The sequence below is a fragment of the Mustela putorius genome, unplaced genomic scaffold (genome assembly GCF_011764305.1).
Source record: "Mustela putorius furo isolate JIRA1106 unplaced genomic scaffold, ASM1176430v1.1 tig00003853_pilon_pilon_pilon, whole genome shotgun sequence".
Taxonomy (NCBI): Eukaryota; Metazoa; Chordata; class Mammalia; order Carnivora; family Mustelidae; genus Mustela; species Mustela putorius.
The window spans coordinates 35,311,636-35,333,604 of NW_025422005.1; the positions used below are offsets into that span (position 1 = coordinate 35,311,636).

Here is a 21,969-nt window from a genome sequence, read left to right on the forward strand (position 1 = left end):
AGGAAAAATTTTAATAGGGACTATAATGAAATTATTTTTCTGAATTAAGTTCAATTGTCTAAGGTATAAATAATGATATTATAGCTTTGTAGGAGAATGTACTCTTAGAAGATAAATATTAAAATATTTTAAAGTAGCATGATATCTGCAATTTGCTTTCAAGTGTTGTTAAAAAAAAATACTGATGGGGCACCGAACTAGCTCAGTCCACAATGTTTATGGCTCTTGACTCAGGGTTTTAAGTTCAAGCCCCATGTTGGGTGTAGAGATTACTTAAAAAATAAAATAAAATCTTAAAAATATAGATATAGATATAGATAGGGGTGCCTGGGTGGCTCAGCCATTAAGTGTCTGTCTTTGGCTCAGGTCATGATCCCAGGGTCCTGGGATCAAGCTCCACACTGGGCTCCCTGCTTGATGGTAAGCCTGCTTCTCCCTCTCCCATTCCCCTCTCTCACTGTGTCTCTCTCTGTCAAATAAATAAATAAAATCTTTAAATAGATAGATAGATACAGATAAATCAATGTAGCAAAATATTAAGTTGTTAATCCAGGTGAAGGGACTATAGGGGTTTATTGTACCATTCTTTCAACTTTCAGTAGATTTTTCAAAGTTTTCCAAAAGTTGGAAGAACTATGCAAAAATGTATTTTTATTTTCTCCCATAAGTTTAGCATTAAGAAATAAAGAACAAGGGTGCTTGGGTGGCTCAGTTGGTTAGGCATCTGCCTTCTGTTCAGGTCACAATACCAGGGGTCCTGGGATAGAATCCTACATCAGGCCCCCTGTTCAATGGGGAAGTCTACTTCTCCCTATCCATCTCCCTCTCCCTGCCACTCTGCCTAGTGGGTTCTCTATCTCCCTGTCAAATAAATAAATAAAATCTTTTTTTAAAAAAGTTAACTATTAAATGAATTGCTTGGGATTTCCAATCAAGAAGTCACAGTGAGTATACTTATTAAGTATACAAAAAGCTGGAATAGCAATATAAATATTAGAAAAATAGGGTTTTTTTTTTTAATTTGACAGACAGAGATCACAGTAGGCAGACAGGCAGGCAGAGAGAGGAGGAAGCAGGCTCTCCACTGAGCTGGGAGCCCGATGCGGGGCTTGATCCCAGGACCCTGAGATCAGGACCTGAGCTGAAGGCAGAGGCTTAACCCACTGAGCCACCCAGGCGCCCCAGAGGGCTTATTTTTTTTAAAGATTTATTCATTTATTTGAGAGAGAGAGACAGAGTGGGGGGCGCGGGAGGGGCAGAGAAAGAGAGAGACTCTCCAGTCAACCCCCCACTGAGCGCAGAGCCCGACTTTGGGCTTGATTCTACAACCCTGAGATCATGACCCAAGTCAAAATCAAGAGTCAGACACTTAACCAACTGAGTCACCTAGGCACCCTGACAAATAGGGTTTAAAGCAATAATTTCCAATAGAGGCTATACCAAGTCACTCTGGAGTGTTTCTGAAGGTTTTAGGTTAAGTTTTTTTGTTATAACAATGACTAGGGACAGGGAGTTTTGCTGGTCAGAAATACTAGACATTCTGCAAAGTGGAGGACAGTACTACACAAGGAAGCATTGTTCGATGTGCTGTATGAAATTCAAATGCCTTGCAAGACATTCACATAAGTGAAGAACATATTTATTATTGCCTGAGCTTGGATTCTAACTCTATTTTACATAAAAACAAAGCCAACTTGCACCATTTTAATATGAACTGAATTTTCTAGAAATACAACTACCTTATAAATTGAGGAAAAATCACATTTTTGTTATTTTCAGAACATAATTAAAAATTGGTTAACATTGGCCACCTGGTGGCTCAGTTGGTTAAGCAGCTGCCTTCAGCTAAGGTGATGATCCCAGGGTCCCGGAATCAAGTCCCGCATCAGGCTCCCTGCTCAGCAGAGAGCCTGCTTCTCCCTGCCTGCCTCTCTGCCTACTTGAGCTCTCTCTCTGTCAAATAAATAAATAAAACTCTTAAAAAAAAAAAAAAAGAATTGGTAAACATTAAAAAAGGGGAGGGGCACCTGGGTGGCTCAATCAGCTAAGTGTCTGACTCTTGATTTCATCTCAGGTCATGATCTCACTGCATGTGGAGCCTGCTTAGATTCTCTCTTTCCCTCTCCCTCTGACCCTACCCCCTATTAAAAAAAAAAAAAAAAAGTTGTGGTCAACAAAACAAAAAGATTTTTCATAAAATCAGGGGCGCCTGGGTGGCTCAGTGGGTTTGTGCCTCTGCCTTCGGTCATGATCTTAGGATCCTGGGCTCTTGGCTCAGCAGGGAGGCTGCTTCCCCCCACCCTCTCTCTGCCTACTTGTGATCTCTGTCAGATAACTAAATAAAATCTAAAAAAAAAATCAGACCACCAATGGCAATGCTGCTCCTGGTATTTGAATCCCAATACAACATATCTGTATCAGAAGCCATTTGTAGTTTTTATATTTACAGTGATTTTGTTTGGTCTTTATCTTATTTTATTTTAAAGATTTTATTTATTTTCCAGAGAGAGACACATTTATTTGACAGAGAGAACACAAGCAGGGGGAGTAGGAGAGGGAGAAGCAGGTTTTCAACAGAGCAGGAAGCCGGATGCAGGGGTTGGGGGGTAATCATGACCTGAGCCAAAGGCAAACACTTAACTACTGAGCCACCCAGACACCCCTAGACTTTATTTTAAAATATCAACCAGGGATGCCTGAGTGGTTCAGTCAGTTAAATATCTGTCTCTTAATTTTGGCTCAGGTCATCATCTCAGGATTGTGAAATCAAACCTCACATAGGGCTCTGCTCTAGGCATGGAGCCTGCTTAAGATTCTCTCTACCCCTTTGCCTCTGCCCCACCCCACTTCTGTCTCTCTTCCTCTCTCTCTCTTAAAAAAAAAAAAAAAAGAATATATATATGTACATATATATGAACTATAAATAAAAAGCATATTTTAGCCTTGCCCACAAAAAGTCATTAATGTACCGACTCTGCCAACTTCTTCCCCCAAAGAAACATTCAAGATTAAACATTTTACAAACACTGATAAACACTGATAAAGTTAGCAAAGATATATCACACTCCTTTTCTCTCCTTCATCAATCTGTAATTTGTCTTGGCAAGCTATCTCTATTTCACTAGGGGTCACTTCTCTCTTCCCTTTATTACATACAAATAAGTCTAGTCTGTTTTGTTTTGGGTTTTTTGGTCTGTTATTATACTTTTCTTCTGATATCCACCACCATCTCTCCTCTTTAATTTTTCTTCTTGCATGGAGTGGATTCTGATTGCCATCTCTTAAAACTATTCATTTATAAGAGGGTAAAAGCATCTGACTAGCTCATCAAGTTTTCTATAATAATTTTGCTTATTGAAATCTATATTTCTACTACCTTAGTTTTCTTTTACTCTTTATCATAGAGTTAGGGTATCATGTTGATGCTTTATAATTATGAATGACAGTAACTTAATCACCTATCAATTTCACTTCAGGGAACCTCATTAAAATATTGTTATAATAAAAATTATTATAATAGCAATAATATAACTATTATTTATAGTACTTGTTACATAGTAGGTTCTGCTATACTCATACATACACACACACACACACACATTTAATCCTCAAAATAATTCTGGGAAGTAGGTATTATTAATGTCCCCCATTTTACAGATATGGAAACTGGGCACAGAGAGATTAAAGGACTTTTTCAAAATCATACATCTAGTAAATGAACCCAGATAATGTAAACATTGGGCTGGAAAGGCCTGAGAACTAATCTAAGGAAAAAAGCATTGCATGCACACTACCTAACAATTATTCTGCCAAGAAATAATAATCATGAACTTGTATGTACCTAACAACACAGAACTATAATGTCTAAAACAAAAATTGACAAAATACAAGGCAAATTTGACAAAGCCACAGTCTTCGTGGGATATTTTAACATACTTCTCAGGAGCTGAACGTTCTAGGGGAATCTGGGTGGCTCAGTGGGTTAAAGCCTCTGTCTTCAGGTCATGATCCCAGGGTCCTGGGGCTCTCTGCTCAGCAGGGAGCCTACTTCCCCCTCTCTCTCTGTCTGCCTCTCTGCCGACTCGTGATCTCTGTCTGTCAAATAAATAAATAAAATCTTTAAAAAAAGAAAAATAAACTGAAAGTTCTAGAAGAAAAGAAATGAATATGGATATGGTATCTTTTTTTTTTTTTTAAATACCTACCTAAGTGGCTCAGGTGGTTGAATATATAGCTCTTGGTTTGGGCTCAGGTCTGATCTCAGGGTCATGGAATCGAGCCCCACATCAGTCTCTTGTGCATGGTGCAGAACTGGCTTGGGTTTCTTTCTCCCTCTCCCACTCATGCTCTCTCTCTCTCTTTTTTTTTTTTTTTTTAAGATTTTGTTTACTTATTTGACACACAGAGAGCAAGGGAGAGAGACAGAGAGCAAGCACAAGCAGGGGGAAGGGCAGGCAGGGAGAAGCAGGCTTCCCACTGAGCAAGGAGCCCAATGCAGAGCTGGATCCCAGAACCCTGGATCATGACCTGAGCCGAAAGCAGCTGCCTAACTGACTGAGCCACCCAGGCACCCCCCATGCTCTCTGAATAAATAAGTAAGTAAATAAATAAATATTTTTAAAGAAACTTTAAAAAGGGGCACCTGGGTGGCTCATGGCTCAGATGAGCTTCTTCAGCTCAGGTCATGATCCCAGGGTCCTGGGATCAAGCCCCACTTTAGGCTCCCTCCCTGCTCGGCAGGGAGTCTGCTTCTTCCTCTGCCTCTGCTGCTTCCCCACCCCATGCACATGTCTCTCTCTCTCTCTGTATCTCTCTGTCTCAAATGAATAAATAAAATCTTTTAAAAAATGAAAATAAAAACTTAAAAAAAAAGGATGTGGTTCCAAAACCACATTTCCAAACCACTATGAAATAAAATTAGAAGTGAACAATAAAAAGATAATTAACAACAAGCACAGCAGACAATACTGTTTACTCAACGTTTCTTTTCCCCCTTTTCTTGACTAACAGGACCCCAAATAGGTGGCAATGTGCTTAGTTAATTAAAACATCCAATCTGGCAGCCTTCCTTGCAGCTAGAGTAGCCAGGTAACATACTACTAAGTAAAGAGATATGAGTAGGAACTGCTAGGTAGGGATTCTGGAAATGCTACTGTTTTCCTGATGAAATTGTCCTCTATTCTTTTCTCAGCCTGGAGTAAAGATTCAGTGCTTGTATCAGGAGCAGTTACTTTGTAACCAAAGGCCAGAAGTCTTACATAAGACAGGGGAAGCTATGGGGCGCCTGGGTAGCTCAGTGGTTTGGGCTGCTGCCTTCGGCTCGGGTCATGATCTCAGGGTCCTGGGATCGAGCCCCGCATCAGGTTTCCTGCTCCGCAGGAAGCCTGCTTCCCTCTCTCTCTCTCTTTCTGCCTGCCTCTCTGCCTACTTGTGATCTCTGTCCTTCAAATAAATAAATAAAATCTTAAAAAAAAAAAAAAAAAAAAGACAGGGGAAGCTAGAAGAAGCCGGATTTGTTGATGACTTTCTTAAGCAGGTGCCCAACACAAACATTTCTCAAGATTGCTTGAGAAAAATTAATCCCTTATTTGAATAAGCCAATGTGTTCAGGTTTCTGTAATATACTGCCAAAGACAATCCTAATTGACTTGCAAAAGATTAAAAATAAATGAGTTCAACCAAAAAATGCCAGAAAAAATAAAGTATAATAATAAAGATAAAGGCAAAAATTAATGAAATAGAAAACAAAGAAACAACTGAGAGTTTCAACAAACCAAAAGCTGATTTGGGAATTTAAAAAAATAATAAAACATATAACATATATTATTATTAAAAAACAATAAAAACAAAAATAAGGAAACATATCTTAAAAAAAGAAAGAAAGAAAAGAAACATATTTTCAGTGATTCTGGATTAAAAAAAAAAATTATTTTCTGGCCCCTGCCTATCCCTCTAGACTCATCAGACTCTTGTCATTCCTTTACATGCATCCAGCAGGCTTGAACCAAAGCAAATTTCTCACCATTCCTAGAATATCCCTCTGTGCCTCCACACATGCTTTTCCTACTGCTTGAAATGTCCTTTTCCTTACTTGTACACCAGACAAGCTGTATTTTCTTCTTCAGGAAAAGTCAAGGGTGACCTCCTCTAGGAAGACTCTAACCCTTCAAACGTTTATACTGGTGCCCAGTATTATCACCCTTGGTACCCTATGCATACTTTCACACAATTAGCAAATATGTCTTAAGCAATTTCAGGCTCTTGCTAAAGCTCATTTTAGCAAATACTGTGTTTTAAATATATTTCCTGTCTTCTACCCTAAGCAAAGAGCTCTTTTAAGGCAGGATTTTATTCCTCTGTCCCTAGCACCTAGCTCAATATCATATACCTAGTGAGCACTAAATATGTGCTGAGTAAATAAATGAATGACTAAGATAACAAATGACTACAATGTTTATCACATGCTAAAAGAGAAATATCAGCAGAGTGATATGTGATCACAAAAGGAAAGCGACCAACCCTCTCACTCTCCTTGCTGCAAAATGATACACCCTAGAATCAACTTTTTGTAGTATCTTTCACATGTTTTCATATATATGTTTACAGAAATACTTCTATGAGAGGAGTGAATAGAATTTGTACATGCAACTTGTGTACTTCTAGTTTTGTTTTCCCAACTGAATTATCAATTAAGGTGAAGGATCTTAGCAGGCATTTCTAAGTAATGAACAAATGAACACAGTAAAATTTGCTACCTGATAAATTATTACTTGATGTCACCAGGCCACTGAGTCATCTACAAAATTCATTACTAATTAGACCAACTTTCCACACCAGCTCTAGAGGAAATATTAAATGTACTGAACATGGCCAAAGGTTACAGTCATACACTGCTGTGTGTGAACCTTCAGTATACATATTACAGAAATACAGTGTCTCCTTTAAAACGCCATCATTTCCCCACACACACCAAACACTGAACCTCCCCAGAAGAGCTCCCTCTCTGAAATCCCCTGTACCTCAAAGAGGTTGCAGAACCAGATAAATGCAACAAGGAAAACAATGGGAAATTGAGCAAGAAGTAGTTTTGACAGACAATAAGGATATGCAACAAAGACCATTATCAAGGTGCAAAGCCCAAAGCAGCACTGGACTGCTATCATCCTCTTTCTCCCATACTTTTCCATGCTAAACTCCTTCAAAAAGGGTGGTGGGGAGGAAGTTTGTTTTCCTCTTTATACTCTCTTTTATGTATCTCTATAATACGGTGCCCGCCCTTTGGAATTTATGTTTGGTAGATCTGTCACATTCCCTGATCTTTAGGAACCTATCTCTGACTGCTACTTGTCTCTTTTCCTTCTTCATGTCCTCCACAAAGGTAGTTAAGGTTCAAGCCTTGCTACTTTAGTGTCTCTATCCATACTCTTTTCCTTGATTATTTCTGACACTGAAAATATCTTGATGGTTAAAAATGTGTTCAATTCCTATATAACACTGCTTTCATGCCAGAGTAATACTGTACAAAGAAGTGTTTTCTCTATATTTGATCTTCCTGGATCTCATTTTTTTTTTTTAGTAGCCCAACATGGGGCATACACTGGTGACCCTGAGATCAAGACCTGAGCTGAAATCAAGAGTTGGACACTTAACTAACTGAGCCACCCAGGCATCCCAATTTTATTCCTTTTTAAAAAGATGTATTTATTGGGCACCTGGGTGGCTCAGTGGGTTAAGCCGCTGCCTTCGGCTCAGGTCATGATCTCAGGGTCCTGGGATCAAGTCCCGCATCGGGCTCTCTGTTCAGCAGGGAGCTTGCTTCCTCCTCTCTTTCTCTCTCTGCCTGCCTCTCTGCCTACTTATGATCTCTCTCTGTCAAATAAATAAAAATAAAAAATCTTAAAAAAAAAAAAAGATGTATTTATTTATTTATTTTTGAGAGAGGGGGGGTAGAGAGAGAGCGAGCAAGCATGAGCAGGGGGAGGGGCAGGGGGAGACACAGACTCCCCACTGAGCAGGCAGCTTGATGCAGGACTCTATCCCAGGACCCCAGGATTATGACCTGAGCCGAAAGCAGACACTTAACTGACTGAGCCACCCAGGTGTCCCACCCCAATCTTCTTTTTTTTTTTAAGATTTTATTTACTTATTTGACAGAAGGAGAGAGATCCCAAGCAGGCAGAGAGGCAGGCAGAGAGAGAGAGAGAGGGAAGTAGGCTCCCTGCTGAGCAGAGCACCTGATGTGGGGCTCGATCCCAGGACTCTGAGATCATGACTTGAGCTGAAGGCAGAGGCTTAACCCACTGAGCCACCCAGGTGCAGCAATCTTATTCTTGATATTGAAATTTCCCTTAATTTTTTGAATCTGTAGAGCAATTTAATTCTGAAATGACTGGTCTGATATGAGGGGACAAATATGGACAGCCAGACATGCACATAAACACACATCTTGCTCATTGGTGTTTTAGAGTTGGGGTAGTTTAGCTCCCTCCCAGAACTCATCACTTTGTTCCTCAAAATAGCCTTGCTATAAACTGACATCTCAGTCAGAGCAGTAACACTAAAAGCTGGTACTTCAGATATACCTAATGGGCTTTCTCCTAACCCTCACTCTCAGGCAAAACACACACTACCTCACATCATTCTCACCGTCTGGCTCTAGTCATCTTGCAAAAGTTGCCCTACATACCTCCAAGAATATAGATCTAACTCTTCTCTGATACAGTGACTATTAAAACATACAGTCATTACATCTTTTTTTTAAGATTTTATTTATTTATTTGACAGACAGAGATCACAAGTAGGCAGAGAGGCAGGCAGAGAGGGGGGCAGGGAAGCAGGTTCCCTGCTGAACAGAGAACCCGATATGAATCTCTATCCCAGAATCCCAAGACCTTGACCTGAGCTGAAGACAGAGGCTTAATCCACTGAGCCACCCAGATGCCCCCCCAGTCATTACATCTTTTTAGAACAGGATCATATGCAGTGTTGATGAAAACACTTTTTACAGTGAGGTCACAGAGAGGTAGATAGAAAAGCACAAACACCACTGTGAAATAAAAAATAGAGAATTAGAAAAAAAAATTCTGGAGTATTTATATATTCAGGCTGCAACAATGATCACATCTAAGAAAAATGATTCACTGTCTTGCAAACGTCACAAGTTGTAGTTTGAGAAGCTAAAAAATTATAGGCAGGGCAATAAGACTGCTGAAGCAACACCAGCATTTTAAGACCCAGTATCTTCTTTCTCAGATAAAGGAGACAGAACTACCAGAGTACTAAGCACAAAAATTAAATATATTACAACAAAATAACATTCACATACTAAAATTTTCCCCTTACTACTTTTTTATTATTATTTAAAATCAATTAACTAGGGGTGCCTGGGGGGCTCAGTCAGTTAAGTATCTGCCTTTGGCTCAGGTCATGATCCTGGAGTCCTGGGATCCAATCCCACGCTGGAGTCAAGAAGTCTGCTTCTCCCTTTCCCCCTGCACCTCCCCCTACTTGTGCACATGTGCTCTAATAAATAGATAAAATCTTTTTAAAAAAAATCAATTAACTAGCATACAGTATATTATTCGTTTCAGAGGTAGAGTTTAATGATTCATCAATTGCACATAAAACCCAGTGCTCATTACATTAAGAGCCCTCCTTAATGCCCATTATTACCCAGTTACCCCATCGCTCCACATCCACCTCCCCTCCAGCAACCCTCGGTTTCTTCCCTATAGCTACCCTTTACTTTCTTTATAACACAACTGTTAATAATGCTACAGACATAGAGTTTGCATGACAACTCCATGTGCACTAAATAATAAATGTATAACCATGAATGTGAATAAATCAATTTTTCAGTACCCAAGCAGATGGCAGATATCTGGCTCTTTTAGTTTATAAGTTTACTGTTTCTTATAGCTTAACACTTCCAGACATGGTGCTATCAATTTATAACAGAGGAGAAAGTAGGACCTTAAGCCTCTCTTACATAACTAGTTGTATACTTAAAACACAAACTGAATCAGTTATACACACATAATCATATTCTAGAAATATAGTATAAATTAGTATAAATATGCAAAAATTCATAAAAATAATCTTTCAGGCGCTGGGGTGGCTCAGTCAGTTGAGTGTCCCAATCTCGGTTTTGGCTGGGGTCACGATCTCAGGATCACGGGATTGAGTCCTCTGTAGGGCTCTGCGCTCAAAAGGGAATCTGCTTGAGATTTTCTCCCTCTTTCTCTGCCTCTCCCCTGCTAACTCTCTCTCTCTAGAATAAATAAATAAAATCTTAAACAATATCTTAAAAAATAATAATAATCTTTAAAATTTTTCTAAAATTATCAAAAGTAGGTATAATATTCCATTCATCAACTATACAGCTAGGAATTCATATCTTAGCAGTACCATTTACCTATTGGCAAAACACTAAATATTTTTGGACCTCAGTTTCTTTCCTTATTCTTTCCTTTCTTTGTTTTTCAAGTTCCAAAAGCTCTATTACCCTTCTAGGGGTGGGGTTCAATCTTTTTTGGCTGCCACTTTCCTCACAGCTCCCAGTAGGTTGCTCAGCTCCCCTCTCTTCCTCTTAGCACTCTTTTCTTGACGAACTAAAGGACATGCTTGTCCTTGGAGACCCTGAGAAGCTCCATGCCACAACAGTCATATGAGGTGAAGACACACACCTCTCGGATCATGTCCTGCAGGAACTTGGTGTGCTTAGGGAGATGCCCATAGGGGCGGCTGTGTCTTGGCCTGCTCATGTTCTTAGTCACCTTGTGGCCCTTCCTGAGGCCCAAGTTCACAGGGTAGCACTGAGCCATGGCTGCTGCTTCTTAATCAATCCCACAGTAGAAGCAGTTTCCTCATTTATAGAATAGAAGTGTAACCACTTATAAGATTATTGTGGTAATTTAAAAAGATAATATATACAAGTTCTTAACACAGTACTTAAAACAAAGAACTCAAAATCTTAACTGCATATGTGACAGAAATAATAATAACTAGACCTTATATAGGATATATTATATGCTAGACATTATTCTAGTATTTTATATATACTAGCTCGTTACAACCTCTCAACAATCCCATAAGGTAGGTACTATCATTATCTCCATTTTGCAGATGAGGAAACTGAGACACAGAAATCAAGTAACTTGCCCAAGGTCAGAAAGCTTGTAAGTGGTAGAGTCAAAATTCAAACAGAGGCAGTCTAGTTCCAGAGTCTCTCTCTCTCTTATGTTGTCTTTCAATTCATTCTCTCTTTTTTTTTTAATTCTTTTTTTATAGTGAAATATAATTGACATACAATGTTATTTAAGTTTCAGGTATACAAAATATTAGCAAATTCTATACATTCTTTTTTTTTTAATATTTTATTTATTTATTTATTTATTTGACAGAGAGAGAGAGAGAGAGAGAGATCACAAGTAGGCAGAGAGGTAGGCAGAGAGAGAAAGAGGGAAACAGGCTCCCCACTGAGCAGAGAGCCCGATGTGGGCCTTGATCCCATGACCCTGAGATCATGACCTAAGCCGAAGGCAGAGGCTTAACCCACTAAGCCACCCAGGTGCTTAATGTATTAGCATTAAGAATGTTAATACATTCTTAAACACATATATGAGGTTTTTTCTCATGCAACAAGTATTTAGTAAGTACTCTCTACATGGCAGAGTCTATGCTAAGTACTAAAGACGGAAAGATGAAAAACAAAGGGAGGTTTGACCTAACAGAGAAAGGCGAACGTGTTAAAAAAAGTCATAAAAATCATTGCTCTGATAAAAACTATAGGGTATATAGGAGATACAAAGGAGGGAACAGACGATCATGCTATGAAAAATACGATAATGATAAGAAGGCATCTGCAATGAAAAATGAAAATGAAAATGAAATCATGTAGAGACATCGAGGTGGCTCCGTCAGTTAAGTGTCAGACTCTTGATTTCAGCTCAGGTCACGGTCTCTGGGTTATGAGATCAAGTCCCACATCCGCTTGGCACTCAGCGTGAAGTCTGCTAGAGATTCTATCTCCCCTTTTGCCCCTCCTCAAATAAATAAGTAAATAAATAAAATCTTTCTAAAAATTCTCTCTTTGCCCCTCCCCCCACAGGAGTGTGCACTCTCTCTCAAAAAAAAAAAAAAAAGATGTAACTCATCTCATTAGGAGCCTCACCTTCTAGCTTCGAAGACTCAAGCTGCCCTATGAAGCATATCAAGCTGAAACCCTCAAGTCAACAGACCGCAAGGATTTGGATGCTGCCTTCAATCACAGAACAGATCCTACCCCACTTGAGCCCAAGCTCCAGCTGACACCTTTTATACTTTTCTAAGTTTCCTTTTATTTATTTAAGTAATCTCTATATCCAGTATGGGACCTGAACTCATAACCCAGAGTAACACACTCTTCCAACAGAATCAGCTAGGAACTCCGCCCAAGCCGACACCTTGACTGCAGCTTTATGAGTCATGCCTGGACTCCTGAACAACAGAAACAAATGTAGTAAATACGTGTTCTTTTCAACTGCTGCATTCGAGGTAATATTGCCATGCAGTATTAGGGAACTAATATTCTATGCTTCCCTTTGTGTTGCATTTGCCCTTGTAAATATTTAATGTAAATATTTACCATTAGATTACAAATTCCGTTAAGGGCGAGAATAATAAGTCTTAATCATTACCATATCTCTGCACTCCGCATAGTGCCTAGCATATAAAAGAACTACAATATAATAAATGGATGGACGGATGCCTACTCTATGCGGAGCACAGTGCTGTATCCTAGAGAAACAAAAATAAGTAAGACACAGTTCCTGTCCTCATGGAGCTTAAAGTTGTATGGGTGACAGACACATTAAATAGATAATTTCAACAGAATATGATAAACATAACAGAGGTTTCTGTGAAGACAATCGGTATGAAACTCAGATTGCCAAGGGCCAGGTATGGGTAAATCTTATACAGTCAGGATTTATGATGAGCAGGTGACATGATCTTATATACAGAAAATTCTAAAAAATAGGGACACCTGGGTGGCTCATTCAGTTGAGCATCCACCTTTGGTTCAGGTCATGATCACAGTCCTGGGATCAAGTTCCACATCAGGCTCCTTGCTCGGTGGAGAGCCTACTTCTCCTGCCTGCCATTCCCCCATTTGTGCTCTCTCTCTCTCCTTCTGACAAATAAATAAATAAATCTTTAAAAAATAATAATAATAATAAGAGAGTTTGGCAAGGTTACAGGATCCAAGATAAATGTGGCATTATTCATATACTGGAATATTACTGGGCCATAAAAAGGAATAAAGTGCTGATACACACCATAATATGGATCAGTGTTGAAAACTGTATGCTAAGTAAAAGAAATCAGTCATAAAGGCTATATATTGTACGATTCTATTTATATGAAATGTCCAGAATAGGCAACTCCATAGAGAGAGTAAGTATAATAGTGGTTGCCAAGAGCTAGGGGAAGGGAGAAATGGGAAATAACTAATAATGGGTACAGGTTTTCTTTTTAGGATCATAAAAAAAAATTTAAATTAGTGGTAATGGCTGCACAACCTTATAAATATACTAAAAAACATTGAGTTGTATATTTTTATAACATATTTTTTAAGATTTTATTTATTCATTTGATAGACAGAGATCACAAATAGGCAGAGAGGCAGGTATAGAGAGAGGGGGAAGCAGGCTCCCCGCCGAGCAGAGAGCCCGATACGGGACTCCATCCCAGGACCCTGAGATCATGACCGGAGCCGAAGGCAGAGGCTTAACTCACTGAACCACCCAGCTGCCCCTGAACAGTATATTTTTAAGAGGAAAATTTGTATAGATTATAAATTATTTCTCAGTAAAGCTATTATTAAAAAGAAAAAAAAAGACACACTGATACTTTGTCCTGGAATAGGATTCCAGGTTTTACAGTATTCACAATACATACTAAAATATGGAGTTATATCATGGGATAATAAAAGGTTAGTTACCTCAAGACACTGGAAGAACCATCTTCCTGGAAAGTCTCCTTCTGATCATACTCCCAAACAAGGACATAAAGAAAGTAAGAACCTTCTACTGTATCTCAACAGAAGCACTTCTTAATTGGAAACATTAAATAGGTTGTCAATCACTGCTATAATGGAGCTAGACAGATTTTCCACTGACCAGAGGATGACAGACTGGGACAACTGTCCCATTTGGTTTTACATTTTTCTCTCTTAATTTACAAATGAACATAAAAATACTAATGTTATCTCCACTGACACATGTTTCAGTCCTTTCCTAAATAGATTTAGGTAACATCCAAAATATTCTAAGTCATTTTCCTAGAAACAATGAAATTTATCCTCTGTATCCTCTGTATTTCTTTTTTTTTTTTAATGAGAAAGTAAAGCTTAATAATAACCAAAGGTAAATATCTGAAGCTCACAAATTATTATAAATGCAAATCCAACCTATTTTGTTTCTAAAAGTATATTCTCACTGAATTCAGAATAGAGGTTAAAGAATGCTTTCATCTTCTCTAACACTTTTAGGCCACGGATTTACAACTTCAGCACTCCTGACATGTAAGGCCAGATAATTCTTTGTTGCAGAGGGCTGTCCTGTGTATTACATAATATTTTTTGTCAACCCTGGCCCCTACCCACTAGATACCAGTAGCACCCCCTGCCTAATTGTGACAACCAAAAATAACTCTAGACACTGTCAAATACCACTTAAGGGGCAAAACTGCCCCCAGTTGAGAACCACTGCCCTAGTTCATCTGCCTTAATTATTTCCTAACAGCACATTAGCTAAACTCATCATTAGCCTTAAAAAACAAACGCATTCGGGGCACCTGGGTGGCTCAGTGGGTTAAAGCTTCTGCCTTCAGCTCAGGTCATGATCTCAGGATTCTGGGATCGAGCCCCGTGTCCGGCTCTCTGCTCAGCGGGGAGCGTGCTTCCCCCCCTCTCTACCTACCTCTCTGCCTCTCTGTGTACTTGTGATCTTTCTCTCTCTCTCTGTCAAATAAGTAAATTAAAAAATCTTTTAAAAAAGCACATTCTTGTGAAATACAGACGCTGAATACACCTAAAAGAGAAGGTTTCTTTGTGTTGGGGGTTTGAATAAATCCATTTCTGAAATTATTATAAAACCAATCATTTATGTGCATTTTATAAGTATTTATGTATATTCTCAAACATATAGTATGAGGAAAAAAGAAACTAAGCTTCACTTCTTTTTTTTTTTTAATTTTATTTATTTATTTGATAGAGAGAGATCACAAGTAGGCAGAGAGGCAGGCAGAGTGAGGGAGAGGAGGAAGCAGGCTCCCTGCTGAAAAGAGAGCCTGATGCGGGACTTGATCCCAGGACCCTGAGATCATGACCTGAGCCGAAGGCAGCGGCTTAACCCACTGAGCCACCCAGGCACCCCTAAGCTTCACTTCTAATGAACTTAGATTTCCTTCTACACAAACCTTTCCCAGAATACAAAAAGTACCAGCTTCTCTCCCTTTTCTCTCTTCATAATCAATAATCATATAGATATTGAAAGGGAACTTTATATACAAAACCTTCTAGTTCTATCATGGTAACTGTAGAACAATGACACATTTATTACCTAAAATACATGTTACCCAAAAACTGTTTAACCTTTTTTTGAGGTTCTAAGAGACTTACAATTCATAAAGACAGCCCAAGTTTAACCAATGAAATTATCAGGTTGGTTAACTTAAGAAATGTGCAAAAAATAAAAAAATTTAAGAAATGTGCTATACCTCTGACAGTCACAATCTAAAGAGCCCAAGTTCCTTCCAAATCAACTGCTCAGATTATTTTTATAGCTATACAACTAAATAAGACTCTTAGGATGAGATAATTTTTAAAAATAATTTTTAGTAAAGAAAACAACAAACTGAGGCACCTGGGGGGCTCAATGGGTTAAGCCTCTGCCTTCAGCTCAGGTCATGGTCTCGGGGTCCTGGGATCAAGCCCCCCATCAGGCTCTCTGCTCCGTGGGAAGCCTGCTTCCTCCTCTCTCTCTGCCTAATTCTGATCTCTGTCTGTCAAATAAATAAATACATAATCTTAAAAAAAAAAAAAAAGAAAGAAAAAAGAAAACAACAAACTATTCTAATTGTAATTCACGGGGCTACTGGCCCACACAGTATACAATAAAGATCATGAGGACTTTGCTAGTCATGGTTTTTCAACCTTCATAAAATATAACCCAATAGTCTTTGTTACTTATCTAAAGCCAGCCTTCAGAACTAAATAAATAATAGTATCTATTGAACAGATAACATAACTAAGATCTATTTTTAAGGATGAATGACCAGAAGGTCCTACATTCTTTTTTTTTTAAGATTTATTTATTTATTTTACAGAGATAGAGATCACAAGTAGATAGAGAGGCAGGCAGGGGGAGGGGGAAGCATGCCACCTGCTGAGCAGAGATCCCCACACAGGGCTCTATCCCCGGACCCTGAGATCATGACCCAAGCCGAAGGCAGAGGCCAAACCCAATGAGCCGCCCAGGCGCCTCACAGAAGGTCCTAAACTCTAAAACTGAATTCTGTTAAAGGAACACAAGCAAGCCACATAAATCCACATTCCTCAATGCAAAGTCATCCATCAATCAGTCTTTCTTTTGCTATCTAAGGCAACTGAAAGTCCTTAAGTTACTTATATAATGTGTATCTTCCACACCAGAAGTCAAATATTTCCTTTTATTGCTACTGATACACTTTTTATTTAACATGACCTTTAAAACTCTGCAGTCATCTGTACTTTGTAATCAAAGTATCCTAGCTGCACTATATTTATCAAACCAGTGGCTGGCAAACTTTTTCTATAAGGGTCAGATAGTAAATACCTTAGACTTTAAGGGCCATATGGTCTCTGCCATAATTATTCAACTCTGTCATTATAGCACAAAGATAACCATAAAACATACACTGACAAATGGGAGTGTATGTATTACAATAAAACTTTATTTAAAAAAGAAGTGGTAGGGCGCCTGGGTGCCTCGGTTAAGCCTCTGACTTCGGCTAAGGTCATGATCTCGGGGTCCTGGGATCAAGCCCCACACAGGCTCTCTGCTCAGCAGGGAGACTGCTTCCCCTCTCTCTCTGTCTGCTGCTCTGCCTGTTTGTCATCTCTCTCTGTCAGATAAATGAATAAAAATCTTTTTTTTTTTTAAGATTTATTTATTTATTTGACAGAGAGAGATGACAAGCAGGCAGAGAGGCAGGCAGAGAGAGAGAGAGGAGGAAGCAGGCTCCCTGCTGAGCAGAGAGCCCGATGCGGGACTCGATCCCAGGACCCTGAGATCATGACCTGAGCCAAAGGCAGCGGCTTAACCCACTGAGCCACCCAGGCGCCCAATGAATAAAAATCTTAAAACAAAAATATTTTAAAGATCTAATAGAAAGAAGATATTTATTTCAGGCTCCAAATCATATTAATTAGGAAACATTACAAGCATCCCCATTAGAGTCAGGAACAAGCCAAAGATGACAAATATAACCATTATTTAATATTTTAGGAAGTATTAGTCATTGCAGTTCGCTGAGAAAAAGAGGAGGTATAAAAATAAGAAATAGGGACGCCTGGGTGGCTCAGTTGGTTGGGCGGCTGCCCAGGTCATGATCCCAACCTCCTGGTCGAGTCCCACATCGGGCTCCTTGCTCAGCAGGGAGCCTGCTTCTCCCTCTGCCTGCTACTGTGTCTGCCTGTGCTCACTCTCTCTGTCAAATAAATAAATAAAATCTTTAAAAAAAAAAAGAAATAAATAAATGTACCGTCATTCACAGCTGATATGAGTATACGCTTGGGCTGAAAATCTATCACAAACATTAAAAAAAATTCAGTATTTAGCAGCTTCAAAAATCAAAATGCAAAACTTAGTAGTCTTCATATGTTAAACATCAAAGATACAATGGAAGGAGAGTTCCAATTAACAACTACAGCAGAAAAGAGAAAAAACTAAGAATAAACATCACAGGAAATGTGTAAAATACATATATTTTTAAAATTTTTTATGTCTACCAAGCAACACAAAAAACTTGAACAGATCATAAAGATATGCCATGTACTTATATAAAAAGATTCAATAACATAAAGATATTAATTTTCCCTAAATCTATAAATTCATTCTAATCTCAATAAAAATAACAGGGGCATTTGGGTGGCTCAGTGGGTTAAGCCTCTGCCTTCGGTTCAGGTCATGAACTCAGGGTCCTGGGATCAAGCTCCTGCTCAGCAGGGAGCCTGCTTCCCTTCCTCTCTCTCTGCCTGCCTCTCTCCCTACTTGTGATCTCTGTCTGTCGAATAAATAAATAAAATCTTTAAAAAATAAATAAATATAGCTGCAGTAATTAAACTATTGTAACAATTCTTAAAAGGTACAATACTGATAGAGAACTAAACTAACTAGATATTAAAATAAAGCTACAGGGCGCCTGGGTGGCTCAGTTGGTTGGACGACTGCCTTCGGCTCAGGTCATGATCCTGCAGTCCCGGGATCGAGTCCCGCATTGGGCTCCCAGCTCCATGGGGAGTCTGCTTCTCCCTCTGACCTTCTCCTCGCTCATGTTCTCTCTCACTGTCTCTCTCTCAAATAAATTTTTAAAAATCTTTAAAAAAAAATTAAAATAAAGCTACAATAATTAAAGTATTGTAACAGTGTGTACTGGTATTTGAATAGACAAATCAAGGTAATAGATTTAAGCTTAGTAACAGACAAAAATACTTAGGAAAATTCAGTATAGAATAAAGAGGACATTTCTAATTAATGAGAAAAATATTAAATACATAATAAATGTTGCTAGTACAACTGAATGATGAATTCCAAAGGGATCAAATATTTAAACATAGGTAGTAAAATCATAAAAGTCATTAGAAAAAAATTATTTATAACATAGAAGTACAGTGTCTCAAAATAAAAGATAGAAATGAAAAGATTAAGATAGTTAAAAACAAAATGACTATTTCTACACTGTAAAAATTATTATAAGCTAGTTTAAAAAACACTGTAAGCTTGGAAAATATCTATAATTAATAGCACAGACAAAGGAGTCCTAAAGGGTGCCTGGGTGGCTCAGTCAGTTAAGCATCTGCCTTTACTCGGGTCATGATTCCAGGGATTGAGTCCCACATGGGGCTCTCTGCTCACTGGGGAGCCTGCTTCTACCTCTCCCTCTGCCCCTCCCCCTGCTTACACACCCTTTTTCTCTCTCAAATAAGTAAAAAAATCTTTAAAAATACAAATAAAAAAGGAGTCCCACGAATTAGTAAGATCCAAGGAAGATAACTTTGTAGAAAAATAAGTGGTATGTAACAATTCAAGGCACTAAGGATTTAGCAGTGCACAGAGATAAAAAGAGATAAAAATCCCTGTCCTCAGGACCATTGGCTGGTTCAGTCAGTAGAGCATGTGACTCTTGATCTCAGGGTTGTGAGTTCAAGCCTCACACTGGGTGTTGAACTTACTTGAAAAAAAAAAAAAAAAAGCCCTGCCTTCAAAGAACTTACATTCTAGTGGTCTTCTATCTTGGAATAGGTAAGTAAAAAAACAATAGATAATTGATTCAAAAATACACACACAAACACTGGCCTACACATTACACATACAGACATACATATATTTGCTTATCTATGCAGAGAATACCTCTGGAAGGATACATAAAAAAATATAAATACTGGTTGCCTCCAGGGAGGAAAACTGGGGGGCAGTACAAGATAAATAATTTTTTACTGAATAATCTTTTTTTTTTTTTTTTTTAAGTAATCTCAATGCCCAATATGGGGCTTGAACTCACAACTCCACGATCAAGAATTGCATGCTCTACCGACTAAGCCAGCCAGGGGTACCACCGAATAATCTTTTATACCTTCTGAGTTTGTATGTGTGATTTTTAAAAACAAATTCAATTAAAATTAAACAAAATTAGATGTTCAAAGAAAAATAATAAGATATTGAAAACAGGGGTGCCTGGGTGGCTCAGTTGGTTAAGCAACTGCCTTAACCACTGACCTCTCTCCTCGAATGCTCTCTCTCATGCTCTCTCTCTCAAATAAATAAATAAAATCTTTAAAAAAACAAAACAAAACAAAAAATATACTGAAAACAAAAAAGGAGCACATTTAAAAAAAACAAAGTCTAGAAAAGAAAAATACAGCAATTGAAATAAAAAATTCCTATGAATGTTTCAATGTCAGAGTAGAAACCAAATGAAAAGGAGTAAATAAGTGGGAAATCACCAACTCCCCCTCCCAAAAAACAGCAGAAAAGGAAATTAAAAATATGAAAGAAAAATTAAGAGACATGAAAGCTATCATGAGACAATCCAACATGCATATAATGGAAACTTGAGAGATCAAAGACCAGAATTTTGAAAGATAATACCAAACAATTTTCTAGAACTAAAGACAAATATGAGTTCTTAAACTGAGAAAGTATACCACATCCTGAGAATAAATATAAATAAATCCACTTAAAGACCAGCATAGTGAAAGTACAGAACAAAAATAATAATAATAATCCTAACCATCAGAAAGACTGAATAACTAAAGAAGAGTAACAACTGGACTAAGATTAGTTTATTAGCAACAATATAAGTCAGTAAGAAAAAAAGGAGTATTTTCAAAGTGCTGAGTAAAGTAGCTGCTGTCTTAAATTCTATACTTCATTAAATTACCATTTAAGAGCTTATTCAATATAAACATAGAAGAAATCACAATAAATATAAATAGATTAAAATCTCTGGTTCTTTGTGGGCAAATTTAATTTTGGATCTAAAAAATTTAAATATAAAACTTTTTTGGAGGCACCTTGGGGGAGCACAGTCAGTTAGGTCACTGACTCTTGGTTTCAGCTCAGGTTGTGATCTCGGGGTTGTAAGACCCTCCCAAGTTGGGCTCTGTGCTCAGCATGGAGTCTGCTTAGGACTCTCTCTCCCTCTCCTTCTGCCCCTCCCCCCCACTCACACTCTCACTCTCCTTCTTAAATAAATAAATCTTTAAAAAAAAAAACTGCTTCATAGGATATGAAGTTGCACCTGGCTAACTCATTCAGTAGAGCATTCAACTCTTGATCTTGGGGTCATGAGTTCAAGGCCCACACTGGACTCAGAGATAACTTAAAAAAATGAAAATTAAAAAAGAAAAAGAAAAAGGGGGTGACTGCCTGGCTCAGTTGGTAGAGCATGTGACTCTTTATTTCAGCTCAGGTCATGATCTTAGGGTCATAAGATCAAGCCCCATGTGGGGCTCCACACTCAGCAGGGAATTTGCTTGAGATTCTCTCTCCCTCTGCCCCTCCCCCTGCTCACATGCACTCACTCTCTCAAATAAATAAATAAATCCTTTTTAAAAAGAAGCGGTTTAAAAAAACAAAGATAAGGAATGCCTGGGTGGTTTAGTTGATAAGTGTCTGCCTTCAGCTCAGGTCATGATCCCAGAATCCTGGGATGGAGCCCCACATTGGGATCCCTGCTCAGTGGGGAGCCTGCTTCTTCCTCTCCCACTCCTCCTGCTTCTGTTCCCTCTCTCACTGTCAAATAAATAAATAAAATTTTTAAAAAGAAAAAAAAAAAAAAAGAGATGAGGGGCAACTGGGTGGCTCAGTCATTTAAGCATCTGCCTTTGGCCCAGGTCATGATTCCAGGGTTCTAGGATGGAGCCCCAAGTCAGGCTCCCCACTCAGCAGTGGAGTCTACTTGTCCCTCTCCCTCTGCCTCTCCCTCCCCCTACTCATGTTCTCTCTCTCTCTCTCTCTTTCTCTCACTCACTCTTTCAAATAAATAAATAAAATCTTACTTTAAAAAAAGAAAAAGAGGGGAAAAAGAAGAAAAGTAACAAAAAAGGGGTGCCTGGGTGGCTCAGTCAGTTAAGCGTCTGCCTTTGGCTCAGGTCATGATCCCAGGGTCCTGGGATTGAGCCCTACATCAGGCTCCCTGTTCAGCCGGGAGTCTGTTTCCCTCTCT

At 38.6% G+C, this 21,969-nt stretch overlaps 1 protein-coding gene and 1 pseudogene across 3 annotated transcripts in view; both read right to left on the reverse strand.

Annotated features, from left to right (window-relative positions):
* The window catches only part of TESK2 (testis associated actin remodelling kinase 2), a 132,873-nt gene that overhangs the window by 78,224 nt on the left and 32,680 nt on the right, over nucleotides 1-21,969 (reverse strand). Inside the window, exon 1 of one of the 3 annotated variants that reach the window (XM_045064431.1) lies at nucleotides 3,937-4,016. The exons of the other annotated variants lie outside the window; for them this stretch is intronic. The gene's annotated coding sequence lies outside the window, so the exon portion shown is untranslated. Of the gene's footprint in view, nucleotides 1-3,936; nucleotides 4,017-21,969 lie in introns of those variants that run through there. 3 annotated transcript variants of the gene reach the window in all.
* LOC101693052 lies at nucleotides 10,360-11,014 on the reverse strand (annotated as a pseudogene).